Source organism: Megachile rotundata, chromosome 4 (assembly GCF_050947335.1).
Source record: "Megachile rotundata isolate GNS110a chromosome 4, iyMegRotu1, whole genome shotgun sequence".
In the NCBI taxonomy this organism is placed as follows: Eukaryota; Metazoa; Arthropoda; class Insecta; order Hymenoptera; family Megachilidae; genus Megachile; species Megachile rotundata.
Genome location: NC_134986.1, coordinates 7,791,820 through 7,815,782, shown reverse-complemented (window position 1 = coordinate 7,815,782; position 23,963 = coordinate 7,791,820). Strand labels below are relative to the sequence as shown.

At 35.6% G+C, this 23,963-nt stretch overlaps 2 protein-coding genes across 8 annotated transcripts in view; one reads left to right on the top strand and one right to left on the bottom strand.

Annotated features, from left to right (window-relative positions):
• Positions 1-11,905, bottom strand: part of DIP-lambda (Dpr-interacting protein lambda) — a 126,163-nt gene extending 114,258 nt beyond the window's left edge. The window contains exons 1-2 of one of the 6 annotated variants that reach the window (XM_076531444.1): positions 11,825-11,905; positions 10,453-10,495 (exon numbers count right to left, since the gene is read on the bottom strand). The gene's annotated coding sequence lies outside the window, so the exon portion shown is untranslated. Of the gene's footprint in view, positions 1-10,452; positions 10,496-10,951; positions 11,016-11,238; positions 11,325-11,531; positions 11,588-11,824 lie in introns of those variants that run through there. The other 5 variants (XM_076531442.1, XM_076531441.1, XM_076531439.1 and 2 more) reach the window with 5 other exon arrangements.
• Positions 11,863-23,963, top strand: part of LOC100877724 (luciferin 4-monooxygenase) — a 59,224-nt gene continuing 47,123 nt past the window's right edge. The window contains exon 1 of one of the 2 annotated variants that reach the window (XM_012279944.2): positions 11,863-11,974. The gene's annotated coding sequence lies outside the window, so the exon portion shown is untranslated. Of the gene's footprint in view, positions 11,979-23,963 lie in introns of both variants that reach the window. The other variant, XM_076531437.1, reaches the window with a different exon arrangement.

Genomic DNA, 23,963 nt, shown 5'->3' with positions numbered 1-23,963 from the left:
ATTAATACTGTATAAATTTGTGATCTCACAATGTATATGATATTCCACTATCATAGCCTGGTATCACATTTCACTAACATGTTTCACTGTTGCTCAATTAACCTAAACTATTACTATATCGTACTACTATGGTCTAATATCATGCAGCAGTATCATACTGTATCATACTTTATCATACTTTTACCATATTCCATCATACTGTATCATACTTTATCATATGCATGTCATACTTTATCATACTTCAGCATACTTTATCATATTCCCATCAAATTTTTATCATATTAACCTACACTGTTACTATATCGAACTACTATGTTCTAATATCATGCAGTAGTATCATACTTATCATACTTTATCATACTTTTACCATATTCCATCATACTGCATCATACTTTATCATACTTTTACCATATTCCATCATACTGTATCATATGTATGTCATACTTTACCATACTTCAGCATATTTTATCATATTCCCATCACATTTTTATCATATTAACCTACATTATTACTATATTGTACTACTATGTTCTAATATCATGCAGCAGTATTATACTTATCATACTTTATCATACTTTTACCATATTCCATCATACTGTATCATACTTTATCATATGCATATCATACTTTATCATACTTCAGCATACTTTATCATATTCTATCATATTTTCATCACACCTTAACATATTTCATCATAATGTAACGTATCTTATCATACTTTGACATAAGTTATCCTATTTTATCCTACCTTAGCATAGTATCATATTTTATTATCATATTCCATAATATTAAATTATCAAGAAAGTAATCGACATCAAAATCTGTATTCAAAAGTGTGATGATAGTTATCTGTCAACGAAAGGAACGTAAAAGCAAAGAATTAAGAAAAAGAAAGGTAAATCAAGATAGGTTCGGATAAAATATAATCAGCATAAAAAGATTTTTTAAAGATTTACGCTTTCACGCTTTTACGGTTTTACGCTTTTACAGTAATTGCTTTTACACGAACGAGCATTCGCGTTCGCTAATATTCGAGATGATATTGCGGTCTCGAGTACCAAGCAAGTAGCTAATTAGCTCGTAATACTTATTCGAAAATCTTTATGAGCTTCAGCGATATAAGGGCGTATCCTGGCAACTAAACGAAGATACATCGTTCGAGGATCCTTTTAAGGTGAAGCCTTCCAGAGAAGCGATAACCGAGCGTTCTCGAGTTTCACCTTAAGCTCTATAATTATGCGACATTTGTTCATAAAGTATAATAGCTAGACCTAGCGGAAAAGTTGTCGTTGTTTTCGCGAAAGAAATCGATCCTTTCGATCGTCAACCTTTCACGTGTTAAACATAATTAACTGTCGCAACGAGGTGCTTGGGTATCCTAAGATCCGATTACCACGGCGAAAATTGTTAGTTTATGTTACAAATTTACTCTGTCGTTAATGGATAATGGTTCAAACTATTAATTGGATGTTGTCACTGTTTCAGCATTCGCTAGATCAATATGTATGCGTGATATGGTAGGATTAATATTTTGAGAGTGTCGGTAAATTTTGGTTTTGTAAAAATTTCAAATTATGAGGTTTGCAAATTTTTGAATTATCAACTTGTCAAATTTTCGAACGTGTAAATTTAGAAATTTATAAGTTAGTAGATCTACAAATTCACATAATTAAAACTTTCAAATTTTTAGATTTCTAAATTTCTAAATTTACAAATTTTTAAATCTTCAATACTGCAAATACCAAATTCTCTGGTTACTACACTTCTGAAGGATCTACTGAAAAAAGTCCCTAGATTCCCCAAGTTACAAAGTTTTCGAACTTTCAAATATATCAGTGTCAAGTTTTCTAGTTACTAAATTGCTAAATTTTCTAGTTACTAAACTTTTGAATTCCAAAAATCTCTAAATTCTCAAGTTACTAAATCTTCAAACTTTCAAATTCCCTTGTTGTTAAATTCCTGAATTCTCAAGCTATCAAGTATTAAAACTCCCTAGCTCTAATCTTTGAATATCCTACTATAAAAATTCCCTACATTCTCAAATTATCAAATCTTCCAATTCTCAAATCACCAAGTGACAAATTTTCCAATTACTGAATTTCTAAATTTTCAGTTCTCAAATTCTCTAGTCACTAAACCCACGAGTATTCTACAAAAAAGAAGTCCCTAGATCTCCCTTAAATCTCTGAATTTTCAACACCACAAATGTCAACTTTCCCAGTTAATAAATTCCTAAATTCCTTAACTATTATTTCTGAAATTCCCTAGTTACTAAACATCTCAGTATTCTACTACAGAAAGTCCCTAGATCCTCCAATTGTCAAATCTCTCAACTTTCAACACTCCAAATGTCAATTTCCCCAGTTACTAAATTCCTAAATTTCCTAACTATTATTTCTGAAATTCCCTAGTTACTAAATATCTCAGTATTCTACTGCAAAAAGTCCCTAGTTCTCCTAATTGTGAAATCTCTAAATTTTCAACACCTCAAATATCAACTTTCCCAATTAATAAATCCCCTAGCTATTATTTCTGAAAATTCCTAGTTACTAAATCTCATTGAAATCCTCAAATTCCGCAGTTACCAAATTACTAAATACCCAAACCTTCACGCCAGTATTCCTCAGTAAACCTCCGAATCTCGGAATCAAGAAATTCCTCGAATTCTCGAGTAAATGTATTCACAAATTTCCATGTAATCAAACTTTCAAACCCGAAAACTCCGGTATTCCGAAATTCACGAATTTCGAAATTCCGAAAGACGAGCATCGTTCATTGTCTCGCGTGGCTGGAAATACGTCCTCCCGGGAAACGTCACCAGATTCGTCGTCCAGCCACGGCTTGACTTGTTCGCGGGATATTTGTTGGAAACATGAAAGCGACCAAGCGATATTTTTCTTGGCGGAACGTGGAAACAGGTATTTGGCCGTGTAACGATAGCTAGTTGGTAAAGCGCAACTAGAGTCGGCGAACTGACACAGTTGCAAAGAGACATCGATATTCGACGAGTTTAATACCACTGTCAGAACATGGTGTGACCCCTGAGGGTATCCTGTGGTCTGACACGGGGAACTCCTCTCATGGATTCCAACTTTTGTCCTAGATGACGAACACGCGCAAAAGCTGGCACGTCAGCCAGCCGATAACTACGGAAGATCGCGGATAACGCGATACGCGTAATTGGAAGTCGTTGCGAGTCCGATCGCGTCGAGATACGTTCCGCGAGATTTCACAGGATTTTGCGATACGGGAAACGGGTTAAATAGTGAAAGCATTGACGTATCGAAAAGTCGCTGCCGTTAATCGCTTATATACGTTTCATTGTTTCCGCGTATTCCGATGAATTCGCGAAAGAGGATTTTATTATATCGCGCTCTACCGTTGTTTCTAATTATGACACTCTATCATATTGCGCCATTATACTTCGTTATACCGTTGCGTTATTACTTTCCGCTGTGTTGTGTTCAATGTTTTACCGTGCTTTGCTGTTGTTAATATACGGTTCTATGATAAATTGTTTTATTTTGCTGAACAATTGTGGGTATCTCTGGTCGTAACTTTGTATTATAACTCACTATCATATTATGTTAATATCATGTTCGGGAATTATTGTGTAGAGTGTGATGTTGGAGTATGATAGAATGCTATCATATTCTAGTATCATGTATCACTATTATTATCATCGTTGCATTTAACTATTATTACAGTACAATATCATTGTTATATAGACTATGATAGAGTGCTATCATATTCTATTGACATGTATCACTATTATTATTATTGCTATATCTAACTATTATTACAGTAAAATACCATTATTGTATAGACTATGATGTTGGACCATGATAGAATGCTATCATATTCTATTGTCATGTATCATTATTATTATTAGTGCTACATCTAACTATTATTGCAGTACAATATCATTATTGTACAGATTATGATGTTGGACCATGATAGAATGCTATTATATTCTATTGTCATGTATCACTATTATTATTATTGCTACATCTAACTATTATTACAGTAAAATACCATTATTGTATAGACTATGATGTTGGACCATGATAGAATGCTATCATATTCTATTGTCATGTATCACTATTATTATTAGTGCTACATCTAACTATTATTGCAGTACAATATCATTATTGTATAGACTATGATGTTGGACCATGATAGAATGCTATCATATTCTATTGTCATGTATCACTATTATTATTATTGCTACATCTAACTATTATTACAGTGCAATATCATTATTGTATAGATTATGATGTTGGACCATGATAGAATGCTATCATATTCTATTGTCATGTATCATTATTATTATTAGAGCTACATCTAACTATTATTGCAGTGCAATATCATTATTGTATAGACTATGATGTTGGACCATGATAGAATGCTATTATATTCTATTGTCATGTATCACTATTATTATTATTGCTACATCTAACTATTATTGCAGTGCAATATCATTATTGTATAAACTATGATGTTGAACTATGATAAAATGCTATCATATTCTCTTGTCATGTATCACTATTATTGTCATCGTTATGATAATTCTTTATGGTCCACTATCATATTTCATTATCATAAAACCAATGTAGTATTCAATTATCATATTTTAACATTGTCACATTTCATACAGTGCTATTATCATATACAACAGTATACTATGATCTAGTAATATCATAAAATACGGAAAAAATATCGTGTCAGTACTTCATGAGAGGTGCTGCAAATATAAACGAAATTTCCTGTTGAAAAATCAAGTTTCGTTGAAGCATATTACTATCAAATTTTTCGATCGATGCGAAAGTTAAAAAAAATTACGCGCGAAAACGGGAGAGCATACTCCAGAAAAGTGTTTGATAATTAAACGATAACAGCATGATAAATTGAATTGGGGAGGATTAAATTGTAGCGTAAACGGCGATTAAATTTTCTCTGGTCCGGTCCCACGGAAAAAAGCGGTCACGCGTTACCCGTAGAAATAACCAATATCTTTTTCCGATGAAAAATAGAGATAACTCTTTATCAATTGAATAAATAAACGTACACGTCTGTATACGTTTACATGTACGTATGAATGGATGTAGGTACCGAGAGGTGATTATAATGGCCCGTTGAGGGATGGTATTTTCCAATTCTTTACAGTCATGTAATATTCATATTTATAGACATTCAAACTCCCAATTTTTAAAATTAAACCATTTTTAAATTTGGTTCTGTAATACGCTCAGACTTAAAAGCTACAAAACTCTAAAACTCTAAAATTTTCAAATTCTCAAACTTTAATACTCCAATACTCTCAAACTCTCAAACTCTAACATTCCAATACTCTCATACTCTGAAACTCTGAAACTCTGAAACTCTTAAACTCACAAACTCTCAAACTCACAAACTCACAAACTCTCAAACTCTAACATTCTAACACTCTAACACTCCAATACTCTCAAACTCTCAAACTCTCAAATTCTCAAACTCTCAAACTCACAAACTCTCAAACTCTCAAACTCACAAACTCTCAAACTCTTAAACTCTCAAACTCTCAAACTCTCAAACTCTCAAACTCTCAATCACCTAAACCCTCAAACTCTTAAACTCTCAAATTCTAACACCCTAAAACTCTAAAACTCTTAATCTCTTAAACTCTCAATCTCTCCAACTCTCCAGCTCTCCAACTCTCCAACTCTCCAACTCTCAAATTCTCAAATTCCCAAATCCCCTAATTCACAAGTTTTTAAACTTTCTAATTTCCAAATTTTGAAACTTTCAAATTCCCAAATTTCCCAAATTCTCAAAATTGCTTAAATTCCTCAAATTCCCAAAATTCCTAAAATTCCTAAAATTCTTAAAATTCCTGAAATTCTTAAAATTTTTTAAATTTCTAAATTCCTCAAATTCCTCAAATTCCCAAAATCCCAAAAATTACAAAATCTCCACATTCTAAAATTTTGAAACTTACAAAGCTTCCAAATTCTCACATTTTCAAATCCACACACTTCAAAATTCCCAATTCCTCAAATTTCCAAATTTCCCATCTTTCGAATTCCACAAATTCCCCCATTTTCACCTCCACATATCTCAAAATTCCCAATTCCCCAAACTACCAAATTCCAAAAATTCGTAAATTTTCCAGTTCCAAAAATTTCCAAATTTCCCTCACCCCCATCGATATATCGTCGAGCACTCGCAAGGTATCGTTAAGATATCGATAATCGATAGCCATGCTCTAACCTCAGTTCGCGTCACGTCGCGAGTTACACCTGACGGAAACATAAATAGAAACAGAAACGGGACAAGAGGGGGAAGAGAGTAGCTGGATCGGTGGAATAAAACGCGTAAGGCTTTCAATCAATAGAAGTTTATCGGGCAGCGTTTGCTTCAAAGAGTCCTGTTAGCCAGGAAGGACGAGGCGGCAGGATACCGAAAAGATACGGTAGAGAAGAGCGGCAGGATCCATGCGCACGAACCTGTATCTGCATTGACTCGTTTACGGTACGCTGAACGAATATGCAACCGAGCGTACGACTGCCGAATATACTCGTCGGGTATCGGAGGAAACTATTGCTGAAACGAAAAGTAAAACGCGTCCCTCTATGGTGATACGTAACGATACATACCTTCTGCGAGCCATCGCGTATGCTTTTTCATCGTCCCTTTTACCGGATATATTTGATTCAGACGTTTGGAAAAGATCGGACTTACGGATTCACCATTTTGATCCGCGTGCGACAGAAATCGTATCGCATTGGATTTATTCGAGGATTTTGTACTGTTGGAGGCTGACTAGATGGCGCTCGGTTTTAAATTTTATTCATTTCTGATGAATTTTTGAATGTGCTAATTATTGCCATCTTTTAAGTAGATTGAATTAAAAAGTTACATTGGGAGCTGACAAGATGGCACTTGACTTTGACTTTAATCACTCGTAATAGAAATTGTACATGTAGAAATTATATTAACCATTTTTTAGATTGATTTGAAAAAAAATTGAGTTCAGAGCTAACAAGATGACATTTGATTCTGATTTTCTTTCATCTGCGACGAATTTGTGCATTTAAATACTATATGACATTTTTTAGATTGATTTGAAAAAAGTTGCCTCCTGTACTGTTGGTAGCTGACAAGATGGCACTCGATTCTGACTTTCTTTCACCCGCAACAAATTTGTGTATGTGAACATTATTTGCCATTTTTTAAATAAATTAAAAAAAATTCGGATTCTATATTGTTGAGAGCTGACAAGATGGCACTTGGTTCCCATTTCAATAGATCTATAATAAAATGTTCACATAGAAATATTGTGTCGTTTTATAGATTAATTTGAATAAAAAGGTAAACGTACTGTTGGCAGCAGACAAAATAGCATTTGATTTTAATCTATCTGTGATAGAAATCATGCACATGGAAATTATTTATTATTTTTTAGATCGATTTGAACAAATACTGGATGCTGTTGGTAGTTGACAAAATAGCATTTGACTCTGATTCTAATCTACGTGTGATAGAAATCATGTATGTGGGGATTATTTGTCATTTTTTAGATCGATTTGAACAAATACTGGGTGCTATGCTGTTTAGAGCTGACAGGGTGGCATTTGATCCTAACCTGATGTTTTTAAACAAATATCTTTGTCAATTTTTAAAATTCTAAATTTATGAATTTGTGATTTAGAAAATATCTGAACTCGAAAACTTGAAAGTTCACAGATTCAAAAGTTTACGTATAATACTTAAAATATAATTTGCATAAATTATTCTATCTATCAGAATTATTGCCGTCCAGATTTTAATTTCGGAGCATGATTTCCCGTTTAGTTATAATCATACAATAAAAAAGAGAACGGAATCATTTCTCTAGGGTAATCTTTCTCTAGCAGAAAATTCGTACCTAAACTTTATAATGGCGCGCTCCAACCATATTTACGCAGCACCTAATCAACCGAGCAAATAGAGACCCGTTCGTTTCCTCCATTCCTCAGTAAAGACGAAAGGGAAAGTAATTTTCGAACCTGAACGAAAGGCGTAAAACGAACGTAAAACAAGGATCAGAATGAATTTTGTCGTGGTTGCTTTTATAAAAGTCACGAAACGACGGTGTCGCTATAGAACGGCGAAAATTTCTCTGGAGACATCGTTGAACGACGAATTCGCGATATGCTTGCAGAAACATGTCGTCGATCGATGGAGCAGGTTTCGGGGAATTAACGGACGGACGAACAGAGAGATCGCGAACGAAACGGGACGGGACAGTCGCGGACGAGGTGCAAGCCAACGGCAGTTTGCGATGCTATGGAACACGATGCTCTTTCAAATTCCAGCAAACTTTTAATTGATTCTGGAGAACTCGCGAATCTACTTCCGGGAATCGTGAACATCGAAACTCGACCAACGAACGAACGTTTCTCGCGCACGACACCTACTGTCCGCTCGCCGAAAGAAGTCCTGCGGGCCGGCATGAAGGCAACAGTAGTAACGCTAGTTATGTATAACTTCTTACTATAGAAGTAGCTAAATATCTGAATTATGGATCTTTATATATGTTTAAATCTGTAGAATCGTAGAGCACTATGTGTCTTCTAGGTCCACATACACCTAGATATATCCCTACATCCATACATCTTGGTTTCTATGTCACACATGTCATTCTCTGTACAATACATATATACATATACGTGTATACATATAATTCAAGATATTTGAATTTTGAAATAGCTACATTCCCAAATTTTTATTTACCTATATATCTACTATGCTAAATACCTATTTCCTTAAATCCATATTTCCATAGATAGTTATATGTATACGTAGATCCATTGCGTATCTATACATCTAGATCCCTATTCTACTAGATACTTGTACACCTATATCCCTTTCGAGATACCTATTCGCCAGATTCCCTATTCTACTAGATACCTATACATCTAGATCCTCATTCTCCTAGATACTTATTCACCTACATCCATATTCTCCTAGATACCTATACAGCTAGATTTGTATTTTCTCAGATACCTACTCACCTAGACCCACATTCTCCTAGATACCTATACATTCAGATCCCTATACTCTATGAAAAATTCTAAATTTAGTTATATCTAAATAATTATAAGTTATAATAACTCTTATTAATAAGGTACCTAAATAGATTCCTATAATCCTAAATTCCTCTTTTCCTAGATTCCCAAATCCTTGAATCCCTAGATTCTGACAACTCTGTACTCTTTCTATTGCTCCAAATTACTAACTTCTTAGATTTCCATATACCTAGATCTCTATACATCTATACCTTCATATCTCCACATCTCCACATTTCCATACCTCTATATCATTTTATAGCAACATCCCCACATCTCTATACCCCTCTATCTTCCTAGTTCCCTATCTCTAGCTCGTTACCTAAACCCCTATTCCCTAGATGCTCTCAGATTCTACCTTTTCACATCCCTAATGGATCAGTGAATTACAACAAAGCGCCGATATCACTATTGATTATCACCGCATACGGGGATCAAGAGGATCTCCGTTGCACGTGAAATCAAGTAAAATTTTCTGGATGGCAAGGACAAGGACAGAGAGGGAGAAACGTATCCGTGTGATCCGCAACTACGCGATACCTAGCCACTGTTTGTAGTCTCGTTGTCAAAGGGACGAAACGTAGTACGTGGCTCTGGATAACGTTTACGCAAACAGCTGCAAGCTAACAGCTTATATTGGTCTCTCTCCTAGTCCCTCCTTCTCTGTCCCTCTTGCTGTCTGCCGACCTTTCTCTATTTTCTTTTAGCGATATTCGATCGTGTCCTTTTCATAAAGTTTCATTCTCGTCTACCTTCTCTGTCTGGAGGATCGCGCCCAGTTTCCGCAAACATTTCTGTGCGATTTCCTGCGTTCAGTTTTGAGAAACTGAAACGAAGAGTGATTTATTGTTTGTTCGGAGTTTTAATTCGAATATTGAGCATTTTCAAGTGTTCGTATTATCTAAGTGAAAGAATCTCTTCCTGAACGGAAGCGTCCCGTATCCGGGGGATAATATAAATCGGCCATAATTCCTAGGAAGAAGGTTATGACGTTATTCCGTTCACGATGAATCAAGGACGCGAGACGGGTCTGGAGAGTTGTGGGTTGACGTACAATATCGGTCGTCGACACGGGCTTATACATATGGAATTACTACAAGCTTATGTAGACGGAAAATAAGGTACTACTTTATGAAAAGGAACACTTGTAATAGAAGAGAACACGGCAAATGTTCTGTGGTGGTACATCGGTTAACTTCGGATGCATTTGGTTTGCACCGACTACCGCTTTGTAATTGACGGCAGAGAGCGTCAATAAACTTCAAAGGTACTTTTTTTATAAACTATGGTAGAGGCAATTTGAAGAGAATATTTTTGTAAAACCACAAAGAACTGAGTGAAACCATGAACTGTTTCAACGTACCTGGTTGTGCAGATCGTGAAAGGCATGAACAGCGCCAACAGTTCTGAAAAGATAAAATAATTTTAAGAAAAAAAATACGCCGACTTCGAAATGCACTAAAAAGTATAAAATAATTTCTATTTCCTAATGAAGTAATTTCTATTTCATTCAATCATACAATTACGTAACAGATATGAATGAAACCTATTTACTCGTTAGGTAGTATATTAAATACATTTCAACCTTTTATTAGGCGTAATCGGCGGGCACACATAGGAAAAAAAAAAAAAATATACTGATCGAATTGAGTAACCTCCTCCTTTTTCGAAGTCGGTTAAAAAATATGAATTATTATTGCATTGTACATGTAAGTATTGTAGATACGTAGCTAACAGTAAATGTATTACGTGTAATCTCAGAAATTTATGCTGTTTTAAATGCACTGTATAAAATAAACAAAAATATATTCGATAAATCAAACTTCTGCACATAAAAATTCTATGTATACAGTTTTTAATACCTATTCTTTTCTTGGAAAATGGAAATTGTTTAAGTAGTTTTTCTTTATTTTTAAAAGGTGGGTTTCAACTGTCAGATGTATCACGTGACCATGCGAAAAGCACCAAGAAGAAACGAAGGCACCCGATTTACTCTAATCGAGAACTTTCGTTGACTTTATATACATTTACGTTTGAAAAAGATCAAGAGCCATCGTGATACAATATTATATTAATTGTATGATGACCATAGTACAAAGAGCTTAAAGTATTATTAAATATTATGTTATAATGAACTAAAATCTCGTACCTCTATAATTATTTTCAATCGAATTTGGAAACAGCGACAATATACGTTTAAATTCATGATAGCTACGATTTCGACTGTCAGATGTATCCCGTGACCATGCGAAAGATACCGAGAAGAAACGAAGTTACCCGATTTACTCTATTCGCGAATCTTCGTTGACTTTATATACATTTACGTTTGAAAAAGATCAAGAGCCATCGTGATATAGTTCTATATTAATCGTATGATGGCCATAGTACGAAAAGCTTGAAGTATTATTAAATATTATATATTAATGAACAATAATCTTGTACCTCTATATTCATTTTCAATCGAATTTTAACATGTCGACAGTATTCGTTTAATTCCATGGTGGCTACGATTTCAACTGTCAGTTGTATCACGTGACCATGCGAAAGGTACCGAGAAGAAACGAAATTATCCGATTTACTCTATTCGCGAATCTTCGTTGACTTTATATACGTTTACGTTTGAAGAAGATCAAGAGCCATTGTGATACAGTATTATATTAATCGTATGATGTCCATAGTGCGAGGAGCTTAAGGTATTATTCTATATTATATTATAATAAACTAAAATCTCGTACCTCTGTAATCATTTTCAATCGAATTTTAACATGTTGACAGTGTTCGTTTCAATCTGTGGCAACTACGACTTCAACTGTCAGATGTATCACGTCACCATGCGAAAGGCATCGAGAGGGAACGAAGTAGCCCGATTTATTGCTACCCTAATCGCAAGTATTCTTTGACTTTATATACATTTATGTTTGAAAGAGATCAAGAACCGTTACATCGTAGTATATTAATCGTATGATGACCGTAGTGCGAAAAGCTTGAAGTATTATTAACTATTATATTATAACGAACTAAAATCTCGTATTTCTATAATCATTTTCAATAGAATTTTAACACATGGACAGTATTCCTGTAAATTCATGCCAGTATGATTTCGATTGACAGACGTATCATGCGATCATTTGAATAGCACCGGAATATAACGAAGTTTGTCGATTAATTGCTACTTGTTCTTTAATCGCGAATCTTCGCTGGCTTCACGTACGTTTATGGTCGTCGACCGACGGTCGTGGCTCGTTCGTCGGGCGTTGAACGAATTAGATAGGTCCGAGATTGAATTACCTGCTCGTGTTTGCCCGATATCGTGTGCTTTATACCCATAATCAATATGCCGGCATTGAACTTTCAATTAGTGTCACTTAACCGTGTAAACACAGCCGCTCCCGTTCCGGTGAGTCGTGTCACCGGACGCTTCCTTTCTTCCTTCCTTCCTTCCTTCCCTTCTTTCCCAACCCATACCATCATACTCCCTTTTCCATCAGTTTTCTCGCGTCACTTTGGCCACGAACAGAGTCCCTCTTTCTTCGTTTAGTTTTCGTTATCGAACGCGCAAACAACCCTGAAACAAGAAACTATGCCATTGCTTGTTCCCTGAGTTCGTTGCAGCTGTCCGTTCGAAATTCTTCGACGAAGCACCTCGAATAGTTTACGCGTCTTATATAATTCCTTGAATGCTATCACCGGTAGAAGATAACGTCACAATAGCTAACATTTAATTTTGCATAATATTCTACGATACGGTCTCTTGATTTCAATTACAACGAAAATCTGAGTTCAGCAGAAATTACAAGATGTCTTTTTGGATTCAGAAGTTGGATATTTTAAACTCTGGTAGACACTTTTATGAATAATTAAACACACAAATTTTCTATTTTTTAATTTCTCAAGGGGAACGTCAATAAATGTGTAATTCACAAATTTTGAAATCATAAAATTCCAAACCCCCAATTGCAATTTGCAGAATTTCCAAATTTCTCAATTAAAAATTTAACAAATCTGAAAATTAAAAAATTTGCAATTTATAAGCCTTCCAAATTATCAATTTTCTGAATCTAAAATAATGTTATTTTCCCCCAAAAAATTGACGTTGGTGTATGAGAAATTAATATGACGATGCATCGACGTCACTGCGATTATTGCGAACGTCCGTATCTGTCGGCGAAACAAAGTGTTCGATAACGAACCTGTAACGTAAAACCGTCCTAAGAACTCGCGAACAAACGTTTCGTTAACGCTGTGCAAATTGTAAGCGTAAAGCTTCGTTTTTATTACCATAGCCAGAGAAAGCGTGACAAAGTTTCACCGTTTTTCCCATAGTTAAAATTTCCAGAAATCGCGCAAGTTAAATTTCCAGCAGAGTCTCGAAGGTTTAGCCCAGTGCTCATTAAAACCTGATACTTTGCTAAGTCAATAAAAGTACGGCCGGTGGCCGGCATAAATATCCGATTAAACAATTTTCAGCTTAATACTCGAGCCATAACTTCTCTCCCCTTATGATTTAATCCCTACAGATTTCTTATCCGATTTATTATTTGATCCGTGGCCCGTGCATTATGCCACGCGACGATTAACGTCAATTATCGGTGCACCTTATTTTTTGCTACTTCTTCTTCCCGGTAAAATTGAAGATTAGTCGCTATTACGGGAATTATCGGTGCACCGATTATGTATTGATCTCGTTGCTTTAATCGAAAAATCTGGGTGGTTTTTATGATGCATTCTTGTACATGGTATATTATGTCCAAAATTTTATTGTATATTTAGGTACATGATATTTTATTATTATATATTATATATTTGTATGATGAAGTTTTTATAATATATTCATATGTATAATGTATGGTGATCAAGTTTTTATGATATGTTTATATACATGAAGTATTGCGATCAAAGTTTTATGATATATTCATATACATGCTATGTGAGAATCAAATTTTTATGTTACATTCATACATATGATATATTATGAGCAAGCTTATATGATGTATTCACACACATGATACATGGTAATCAAGCTTTTATGATACATTCATACACATGATATATTATAAGCAAACTTATATGATATATTCACACACATGATACATGGTAATCAAGCTTTTATAATACATTCATACACATGATATATTATAAGCAAGCTTATATGATATATTCACACACATGATACATGGTAATCAAGCTTTTATAATACATTCATACACATGATATATTATAAGCAAGCTTATATGATATATTCACATACATGATACATAGTAATCAAGCTTTTATGATACATTCATACACATGATATATTATAAGCAAGCTTATATGATATATTCACACACATGATACATGGTAGTCAAGCTTTTATAATACATTCATGCACATGATGTATTATAAGCAAGCTTATATGATATATTCACATACATGATACATGGTAATCAAGCTTTTATGATTCATTCATACACATGATTATGAGCAAACTGTTATTATATTTATAGACATGATTTATTATGATCAATTTTCATAAACTATTTGTTCTCCTAATAAATTGTCATCAAGTTTTGTATACATAATACTTCATGTTCAATTTCTTATAACATATTCATATATTATAGATACATATTATTATTATAATGCACATATTATTGTAAACTGTTTCTTCTAAGTCTGTTTGCAAATAATGCGTCATATTATATAAAATATTATTCAAAACCATCTGTTCGATGACTAATAAACTTTTGCAGTAACAATCAATCAGCATAATTTTTATAATAAATTGTTTAAGATGTTTTTAAATATTTTAAGATATTTCACAAAATTAAATTTCATAACATATTTGCAAAACTTTTTGTGAAAAGTCAAGGTCACCTAATAAATAAAAAATAATAAACACTTTCTGTTCATAAAAGGGGTGTTCCCACAGAAATTATTGTGAGTAAATGCGTATGTAATATAATATAATAGTTCTTACAGGGCGTATATTTATTACTCGATAAATAATAAAAAGTTTTCCTAATTTTGGTACGAACGGACGATATTTATTACCTACCATTCAGCTTATTATAATTATAACGGGACAATAGGAAACCTCCAATAAAGAATGCGATAAATTTTGAAAGTCGCGGAGCGTTTCGAATCGTTCGAATTTTCGCTAAAATTGTTCAGACGTCGATATTTCGAAGGGAGAGGGAAAAAAAGTATTTGAGGAGCAACGGAATAAATGAAACGGTCGAGGAGATCGCGAAGAGTGGTTAATAAGGATCTCGAAGGCATTCGCACGACCGAAGCAGTCGCCGAAATTGAAAAGGGTGTTTATCGAGGCACGTCTTAACCGCGGTCTGGATGGTTTACACAGTCAAGTTGCCATCGGCAACGAAAGAGTTGAGAGACGCGTCTTCGTTAACGACAAATAACGCCGAATCGATAGCCTTGGGGCTTCTTTGACTCCTCGTGCGAAAATACGTATTTACAATAATCTGTCGTTCCGTTTTGTTTTACCGAATGTACGTTTTCGCGAAATATCGCGCACGTAATAGCGCGTAATCGTGTGACGCATTTGAATTTTCCCGCGTAAATTAACTTAATTTACCGCTTCGCGATGGCGTAAAAAATGGTACTATATGAGCTACATATCGTCAAGTTTACTAAATATTTTTCAGATGTGTACCTAAAATGTTTGCTTTATGATACAAAGTTAACCTGAATAAATGAATACATGATACGAATGACATATTTAAAATAAAAGCAAATATTTAACAACGTGGTTCAGTTTGACAACGTGGTCTGAATATAGACTGCTCTTGAAATTACTGAAAGAAAAATAAAAATGCGTGTTCGTCAGGAATATGTAAAAATATGTTACATTGAAAAAATGTTGATAAATGAACTTTTGTATACTGCTTTCGAGAAAACTTCAAATTGACTTTTTTTAAACGAGATGTTATGTTTTCGATATAAATATGCTGTTCGTATCGATTAGTGGGGCAGCCTTTACAATTGCAGGGTTATGGAGTTCGCGTAGAATTTGTTCGATTTAACCGTGTAAATCCAAGCGTAAGCAGGTGTCGTTAGTAAGCTCGCTCGAGACCTAGTTGCAAAGTGATAATAATTCGCGTAATCCGTAATAACGGTCGGCAAACTATAAGGGACAAACGACTGGGCTCGACCCGGTCGTAGCATGACTGGGGTACCGGGGACTACCGATTAACGGGATGGTTCGGGCCGCGAGACCGCAAGAGTAAAATTAACTGGAAATTCAGGAAGATCGTAGCGATGATGCGAACGGATAACGAAGGAGGATAACGTAGCTTAACGATCGTCCAGTGATTAACCGCATACACGAAGCCGATAACCTCCACGGTTGAAGCCGGCCCGTGTGCGTGGAACCGTCAAGATCCACCGTCACGAGTGCCAACCGCAGTGGTGCAGTGGTTCCTGTCGCCTTGGTAATTAGTAGAATAGCATTCGAGTGCAAGTTACGACTCGCGGAGAGTGTTGTGGACTAGCCGTGCGGTGGGCTAATCGATATCCGATCACTCGAGTAATACGTCAAGTACATCCCGCGCGTATTCGCCTCTCCACCGACCACCACCACCATCGCCATCACGATCGTTTCCACCTGGGCCTATCCAAATCGCAATTTTACTCCCTACGCTTCATACTAACACGTTTAGACCTCTAAATATTAAAAGAAACACGCCTGCGATTAAGGTCGTGCATTTTAGCACGAACGATTACAAGCGAATTTCTGCGAGAGCTACGAGTCCGTTATTCGGAACATTGATTTCGCATGCACTGTAATTGCAGCCTAAAAAATGTATGGTCATTTACACTACGTAAACGTGACTTCTTTCCACACGGTTTCCTGATGTACAGTCGCGGTAACTGATCGCTTAGGTCTGCGCGCGATCAGTTATCGCGAGTGCTTCGACGAAAGTAGTTGAACTTGAATCGAGTTTGACTGAATCGATGAACCATTTAATATGACGTAATTGATGAGCGTGAATGAAGTGTGATGTAATTTATGAGCTGGAATTAAGCACGTTTTCATCGAACTTAAAGTATGATGTAATCGAGGGACTTAAAGCAAGTGTGTAGTTTATGATTTCGAATTAAGTATGATCTTCATGATCGGGTATGAAGTATAATGTTGCTGTTGAAATTAAGTGAAGTATGATGAACTTGAATGAAGTGCAAAGTCACTTATGAACTTTGATAAAGTAAAATATGACTGATGAACATCAATGAAATAAAATATGCTTGATGAACTTGAATAAGTATGATGTAGCTGATGAACATGTATTAGTATGATGCAGTTTATGAACATGAATAAAGTATGACGTAGTCGATGATCTGGTTGAAGTATAATATAGCTGATGAACTTCAATGAAGTACAGTATAGCTGATGGACTTGAATAAGTATTGTGTAGCTGATGAGCTTATATTGAGTATGATACAGTTCATGAATTTAAATGAAGTATGATGCAGTCGATGATCTGATATGAAGTATAATATAGTTGATGAACTTGACTGAAGTGCAGTATAGCTGATGGACTTGAATAAGTGTGATGCAACTGATGAATTTGTATTAAGTGTGATGCAGTTCGTGAATTTAAATAAAGTATAATGCAGTCGATGATTTGATATGAAGTATAATATAGTTGATGAACTTCACTGAAGTATAATATAGCTGATGAACTTGAATAAGTATGATGTAGCTGATGAACTGGTACTAAGTATGATGTAGTTATGAACTTGAATGAAGTATGATGTAGTCGATGAACTGGTATGAAGTAAAATACAGTTGATGAACTTGAATGAAGTGCAGTATAGCTGATGAACTTGAATAAGTATTATGTAGCTGATGAACTTGTATTAAGTATGATGTAATCGATGTTGAAGTATAATACAGCTGATGAACTTGTATTAAGTATGATGTAGTCGATGTTGAAGTATAATACAGCTGATGAACTTGAATGAAGTACAATATAGCTTGAACTTGATAAGTGTTATCATTCTAGAGTATACAAAAGTAGCTTATGAACTTGAACTAAGGACAATTTAATCGATGAACATGAAGTAGAATAAAAATTGAACCCAAACGATGTAGACGTAATCAGTGAGCCTGAAGTAGAACGTAATAAGTGAAGCCGAATGAAACACGATTCAATCGATGAACTTGAACGAAGTAAAATTTCGATAGTGAGTTCTCTTTTCGTTAGTTATGATCACGGTCAATTAAGCAGATCATAACAGGGTGTGTTTAATCGAACGGCGATAAGGAATCGACTGGAGAATCGCAAAAAGTAGGTATTGGTCATCTTTAAGAAGAATGGCGGAGGGTCAGGCAAGTCCTATTCCGATGTTACGGTACATTGTTTCGCGTAGCGGTTCTGGTTACGCGAGCTTTTCGGAGAAGGGCAAGCGAATGGTCGAGAGTAGGCTGCGTTGACGTTGAAAGATGGTGGTGCTCCTTCTCTCTGGCCGCTGTTTCCAGCATGATATAGCACCATCCAAACGCGCTGATAGATCCAATTTACAGGCCGTCTTAGCACACTCCCCTACCCTAAAACTTCAGCTCCCGCTTCAGCTTCGCCCTGCGGAAGACAATTTTTAACTTCCCGAACCTATCGTTCCGGTTAACCGGTTAACCCATCGAATAATGGATAACGATACAACCACTTCTCTTTCTATTATCTGCTACGGTAGAACGGACTTTTCACCTTTCTTTCCCTTTTCTTATAATTACTTTTGCTTTGGAGAAAAGAATGAAGGAAATACCAGATTTGTTTCGTGTAAATGTTCACATATATCTGCAATATTAACATATGTTCAATATATGTAATATTTAACATATCGCTACTTGTTATTAATTCAAAATGTGTACTTTTTAATATTGCATTCCAAGGTCTCAAAGATGAAGTCCCATAATTAATTTCAAGGTTTTATGAATTAAAAAATTCCAAAGTTTTGATACAGTAGATCTGCAATATGTGAACATTCGCAGGTCTTAAGGTTCCAAAATATCAGAGAATTCGAATAAATCCTAATTTAACCAACATCGACCCAGCGGTATGCGCGTTTAGGGAGTTTCGGGAATTGGAAGTTTCGATATCGACAACAATGCCCATTCCATTAATCGCGTACGTCATTCGATACGCGTGCACGTAAGATTCAAGCGATTAATTCGCATGGCGCAATTAGCAGCGCGGAGGATTCTCGATTCCAGCTATAGGCCTCGATTTCAGTCTCCAGAGGGTTGGACCAAACACCTTGTCAAGGTGGACGTGCCTGCGGCTCGTGTGAGCCCAGCTGACCCTCCACGATTAATGGTAAACTTAATTATTGGATCTCCACCCTCGCCAATGTGGCGTCACCCTACTGCCATTTTCGCGTTCGTTTGCGCCCACGGAAGTCTACAAATAATTAGAACACATGGAACTTTATACTTTTATCAACCTATCGCTTACAAACGTGTCAAACGTGATATGTTGCTTCAAACTATCACTGGACTATCATTTTACTTCCTAAAATTTACTCTTCAGACATATCAACGTTTTTAACATAAATTGTGAAAGCAAGGATTTTTTATATTTTCATCAATTATTTGTGTTTGACAAAGTATAAAAAGCAGACATGGTCAAATCTAATTAATCAAACATCTCTTTCATGCCCCTTATACCTCATTACTATAATTATCAATTTCAGTATTAAGCAATTATCCCAGTCTCTGCACAGATAACTCACGATATTCATTCTCGTTAAAAATACTCTTCATTAACCCTTTGCGGTTATATTAAATTTCATCATGAGTGTCGCACTAGTCGGAATTAATTTCTCTTGAAAGAGCAGTGATACATATAGGATCATGAAGGATAAAGATTTATTAATTCTTCTGTGAATTTACCATCAATATAATCGATATAATTGCTCGCTTTTTGGATTCTCGTCGTCACATTTGCATTTCTGGAAACATTTTCATTCAAATGTAACATCCAAAATATTTGGAGAAATCTTTCCTTTCGAAATATATTTCTAAAAAATGGTATGTTCCCAACATGTTCCTTAGTCCAATAATATTTCATATTAGGATCTGGTATAGTACCCATGTTAAAGATTACACCCAAAAAAGCTGTTAACTCTTCTTTCGTCACATCGATCCCGTTATTCCATGTTGATCTATCAGATAAGCTCTGCTGTTCTATTTTATTTTTGGCATATTTATTTGTTTCTAGTACAATTGTTTCAAGTAGTGTATCCGTGAAAAAGAGTCTGAAAAAGTCGATAGGTTCGGTGCATTAAATAGGTAAATTAGGTCCAATAATCTTAGATCTCGTCGAAAAATTACTTTTTGATTGTGGTTGAATAAAGTATAAGATTAGTATGGTACCTTGCTACGGTGGCTGAGAGCAGACATACAGCAAAGGGTTACGTATCTAACGAAGCTTAAAAATATAATACATATAAAGTCATTAAATGTGATTTATATTGAGAAGTACAGTAGAAGCAAAGTTACTCGATCAATGTACTTAATAAAATTATCGATATTCGAAGTTTGAAAGTAATAGTATCAGCTTCATCGATACCTAAACAGAGAAGACAGTTCGAATAGATGACAAGAACGTTATCCGATTGCGGTCCTTCCTTCTCGAAACAAACTCAGTTGAGTCTCAACGTCGATATTCGAATCCTCGGACCAAACAACCAACCGACCAACTCACCAACCGCCAAGAGCCTTTGGCCTAAAGCGTAACCGTACTGGAGTACTTCCATGAAATTGGAACGCATCCCTAAAGCATACGTATAATCGGATGCAATGTAGGCTTCCTTTCGATAAGGATGACAGTAAGGGAAGGAATTAATCATCGATTGATTTCGATTTTCGGGAATAAATGTACAAAGTTTTGACAATCTTTAAGCGGTTAAATTTTATAATTTTTTACATTTATGTATTTTACGTTCTTAATTTTGCAAAATACTTTTTTATATTATCAAGTTTGCAAGTTTAGAAAATTTCCAAATTTAAAAATTCCTGAGATTCGAATTTTCGAATTTCTATATTCTCAAGTTACCAAATTCTCAAATTTCCATATTTCTAAAATTTCAAATTCTCAAGTTCCCAAATTTCTAAATTCTCAAGTTTCCAAATTTCCAAATTCTCAAGTTTCCAAATGTTCAAATTCTCAAGTTTCCAAACTCTCAAATTTCTAAATTCTCAAGTTTCCAATCTCTCACATTTCCAAATTCTCAAGTTTCCAATCTCTTAAATTTTCAAATTCTCAAGTTTCCAAATTTTCAAATTTTCAAATTCTCAAGTTTCCAAATGGTCAAATTCTCAAGTTTCCAAACTCTCAAATTTCCAAATTCTCAAGTTTCCAATCTCTTAAATTTCCAACTCCCTAACTCCACAAATCCCAATTCCTCAAATTCTCCAATCCTCAAACTCCCTAAATTGCAACACTTATTCAAAATATTAACCATGACAGCACATTTCAAGGCCATTAAAATCATCAAAAAGTATTCCCCCCAATTACTTATTTTTCTGTTTCCCAACCGACAACGGTTATAACCGTACGATCGTAAGATTTACAGATGAGCAGTTAGAGTTTTGCGTCGAATCGCGATCGATCGCGATATCCCGCTTCGGGCGGGGTGGAAAAGAAAGAAAAACGGTCGGCGCGGTAATAAAGACGAAGCGGAAAAGGAACGACAGGTCCAGAAAGAAAAACGAGGAAATGGTGGATAGTCACTGTTTAGCCGGCGAGAAAGGTTATAGAGGATTGTAAGGCGAATTGCGGATCGACGTTTAAGAGTTAGTAACCGACCACGAGTCAGTCGAGTAAGTTCTGTTGTTCGGCCTGCTAATCCTACATTGGCAAGACAATTAACTCCGGAGCGAAAATAGAGACGAGACGCTGCTCGTTTGTCTCTGCTCGCCAGCTTCACCGTCTCTTCCATCTCCTTATCCTTTCTGTCTATGGCACACCATAGCCGGCTAATATCGCGAAACGTTGGCCTCCGCAAACCGTTCACCAACGGCTGTTTCACCCCTTGGATTCGCTCGCCTTCTCAAATATCCGCCCGACGTCACTTTGCCTTTCTCACTTATAAGAAATCGAGAGACCGATAGGGTGTGATATGAAACAAGGTTTTGTTACATACTTATTGTCGCGTTTTCACGATCATAGTCAGAAAAAGTACTCTTGGCAAACGTATTGGCCGTTGTCCAAACAACTGTTGAGTACCAACGCGAGTTTTTACCGATTTCTAACCGTAGTGAGAAATTAATTGAATCATGAAAGACTGTTGAATATTTCATCTATGGGTAACAGGGTAACGACTTTTGTGATATGCATCAGGTACAGGTTAGATGTACCAGTTAATAATTCTCAAAAGAATGTTTTATTCAAGGCATGCACGCTAGCTATACATTTTCTATCTGCCCTTCAAATTGTGGATGCCCAAAAATTGTTCACATTGTGAGAGAAACCATCGAGCAATTTTTCGACATCTTAACTGTTGAAGTTCCTGGAAAAGTACGTAAGCCATTGATGAAAACAAGTGGTAAGGGCCAAGTCTGGTGAGTACGGCGGGGCAAGAGTACCAAAGTGCAGAAATTGTGACTTTGACCGTTTTCACTGTGTGTGATGTGTCGTGTTGCAAAATTGCTTTTCCGTGTCTTGTAGCCCAATCTGGGCGTTTTTTGATGAATGTATGCAAACTGATTATTTGTTGGTAGTGGTCGGTGTTTTCTGCTCCCACGTGGTTTCAGGAGCTCATGACACATGAAACCCTTTTGATCCCACCAAATGCGTAGCATTGTCTTCCTTCCAAAGTAATTCAGACTTGCGGTCGATGTTGATGGTTGGTCAACCCATGACTTTTTGCGGTTTGGGTTCCCAAAGTAGAACCTAAATGCGTATTACGTTAAGATAGCCATCGTAAGTTTCCACAAGACTTACACTCGTTTTCTTTTGATCGAACACGAAAAAAACGTGCCGCAACTGCTTTTTGGTTTGAAACTAAACCACAAAATATGCTAACTCGAAATCGTCTGAACAGACGACTTTTTGAAAGGTATTAGCAAGAAAATAACATAAGATTAGACTGTGAATACGCCTTGCGTCTAGTTTAATCCAGCGCAGAAATTAAGAATTATTAATCGGTACAACTGGTACAAACTTTAAATTTTCTAACACCATCGGTCACACATTAATCGAACACCTTTGGCGCCAAATTGTTCAATTGTTTTTGAACGAGGCTTTTGAACTTTTTTGCAAGCTAATTCTTACAAGACATTTAACAACGCAGCAATTTGGGATGAGATGTATTCAAGTCGCGTTAACTGATCGCGCTCAGTTACCGCGAACGGTGCTTGTTTTCGAGCAGCGCCGTCGAAAACAGAGAAACATCAGGGATTGTGATCGATGTAGTCGCAGCTCAGGATTCCGTATCTGTTTCCTACGTTCTGTTATACGGTTCTGAGCTGCGGCTACATTAATCGAAACCGTTGCACGATGTTTCTTCGTCGACGGACCCTCGAAATCGATTTCAGGAACTGATAGGATTACACTGCGTTCATTTACCAAGGGATTTTGACGCTATTCCACTGTAAAAAATAATTATTCATTTATATGGATGAACTTTACATGTAACGAACGGAAATGAAAAGACTCTTCAATAAATAAACAAAAAACAATTGTATACGATCACATGTAATCCTTAATGAAACATGTATGTGGTCCAAATATTATCTTACAAAGACACTAAAATGACTTTTTTATTTAATGATGCATTTAACATAATAAGAGAAAATCAAGATGAAATTCGTGTGGCAATAAACTCAACTTAGTAGTTTTGTAGTCATAAGGACTTTAGGAAGAAAAA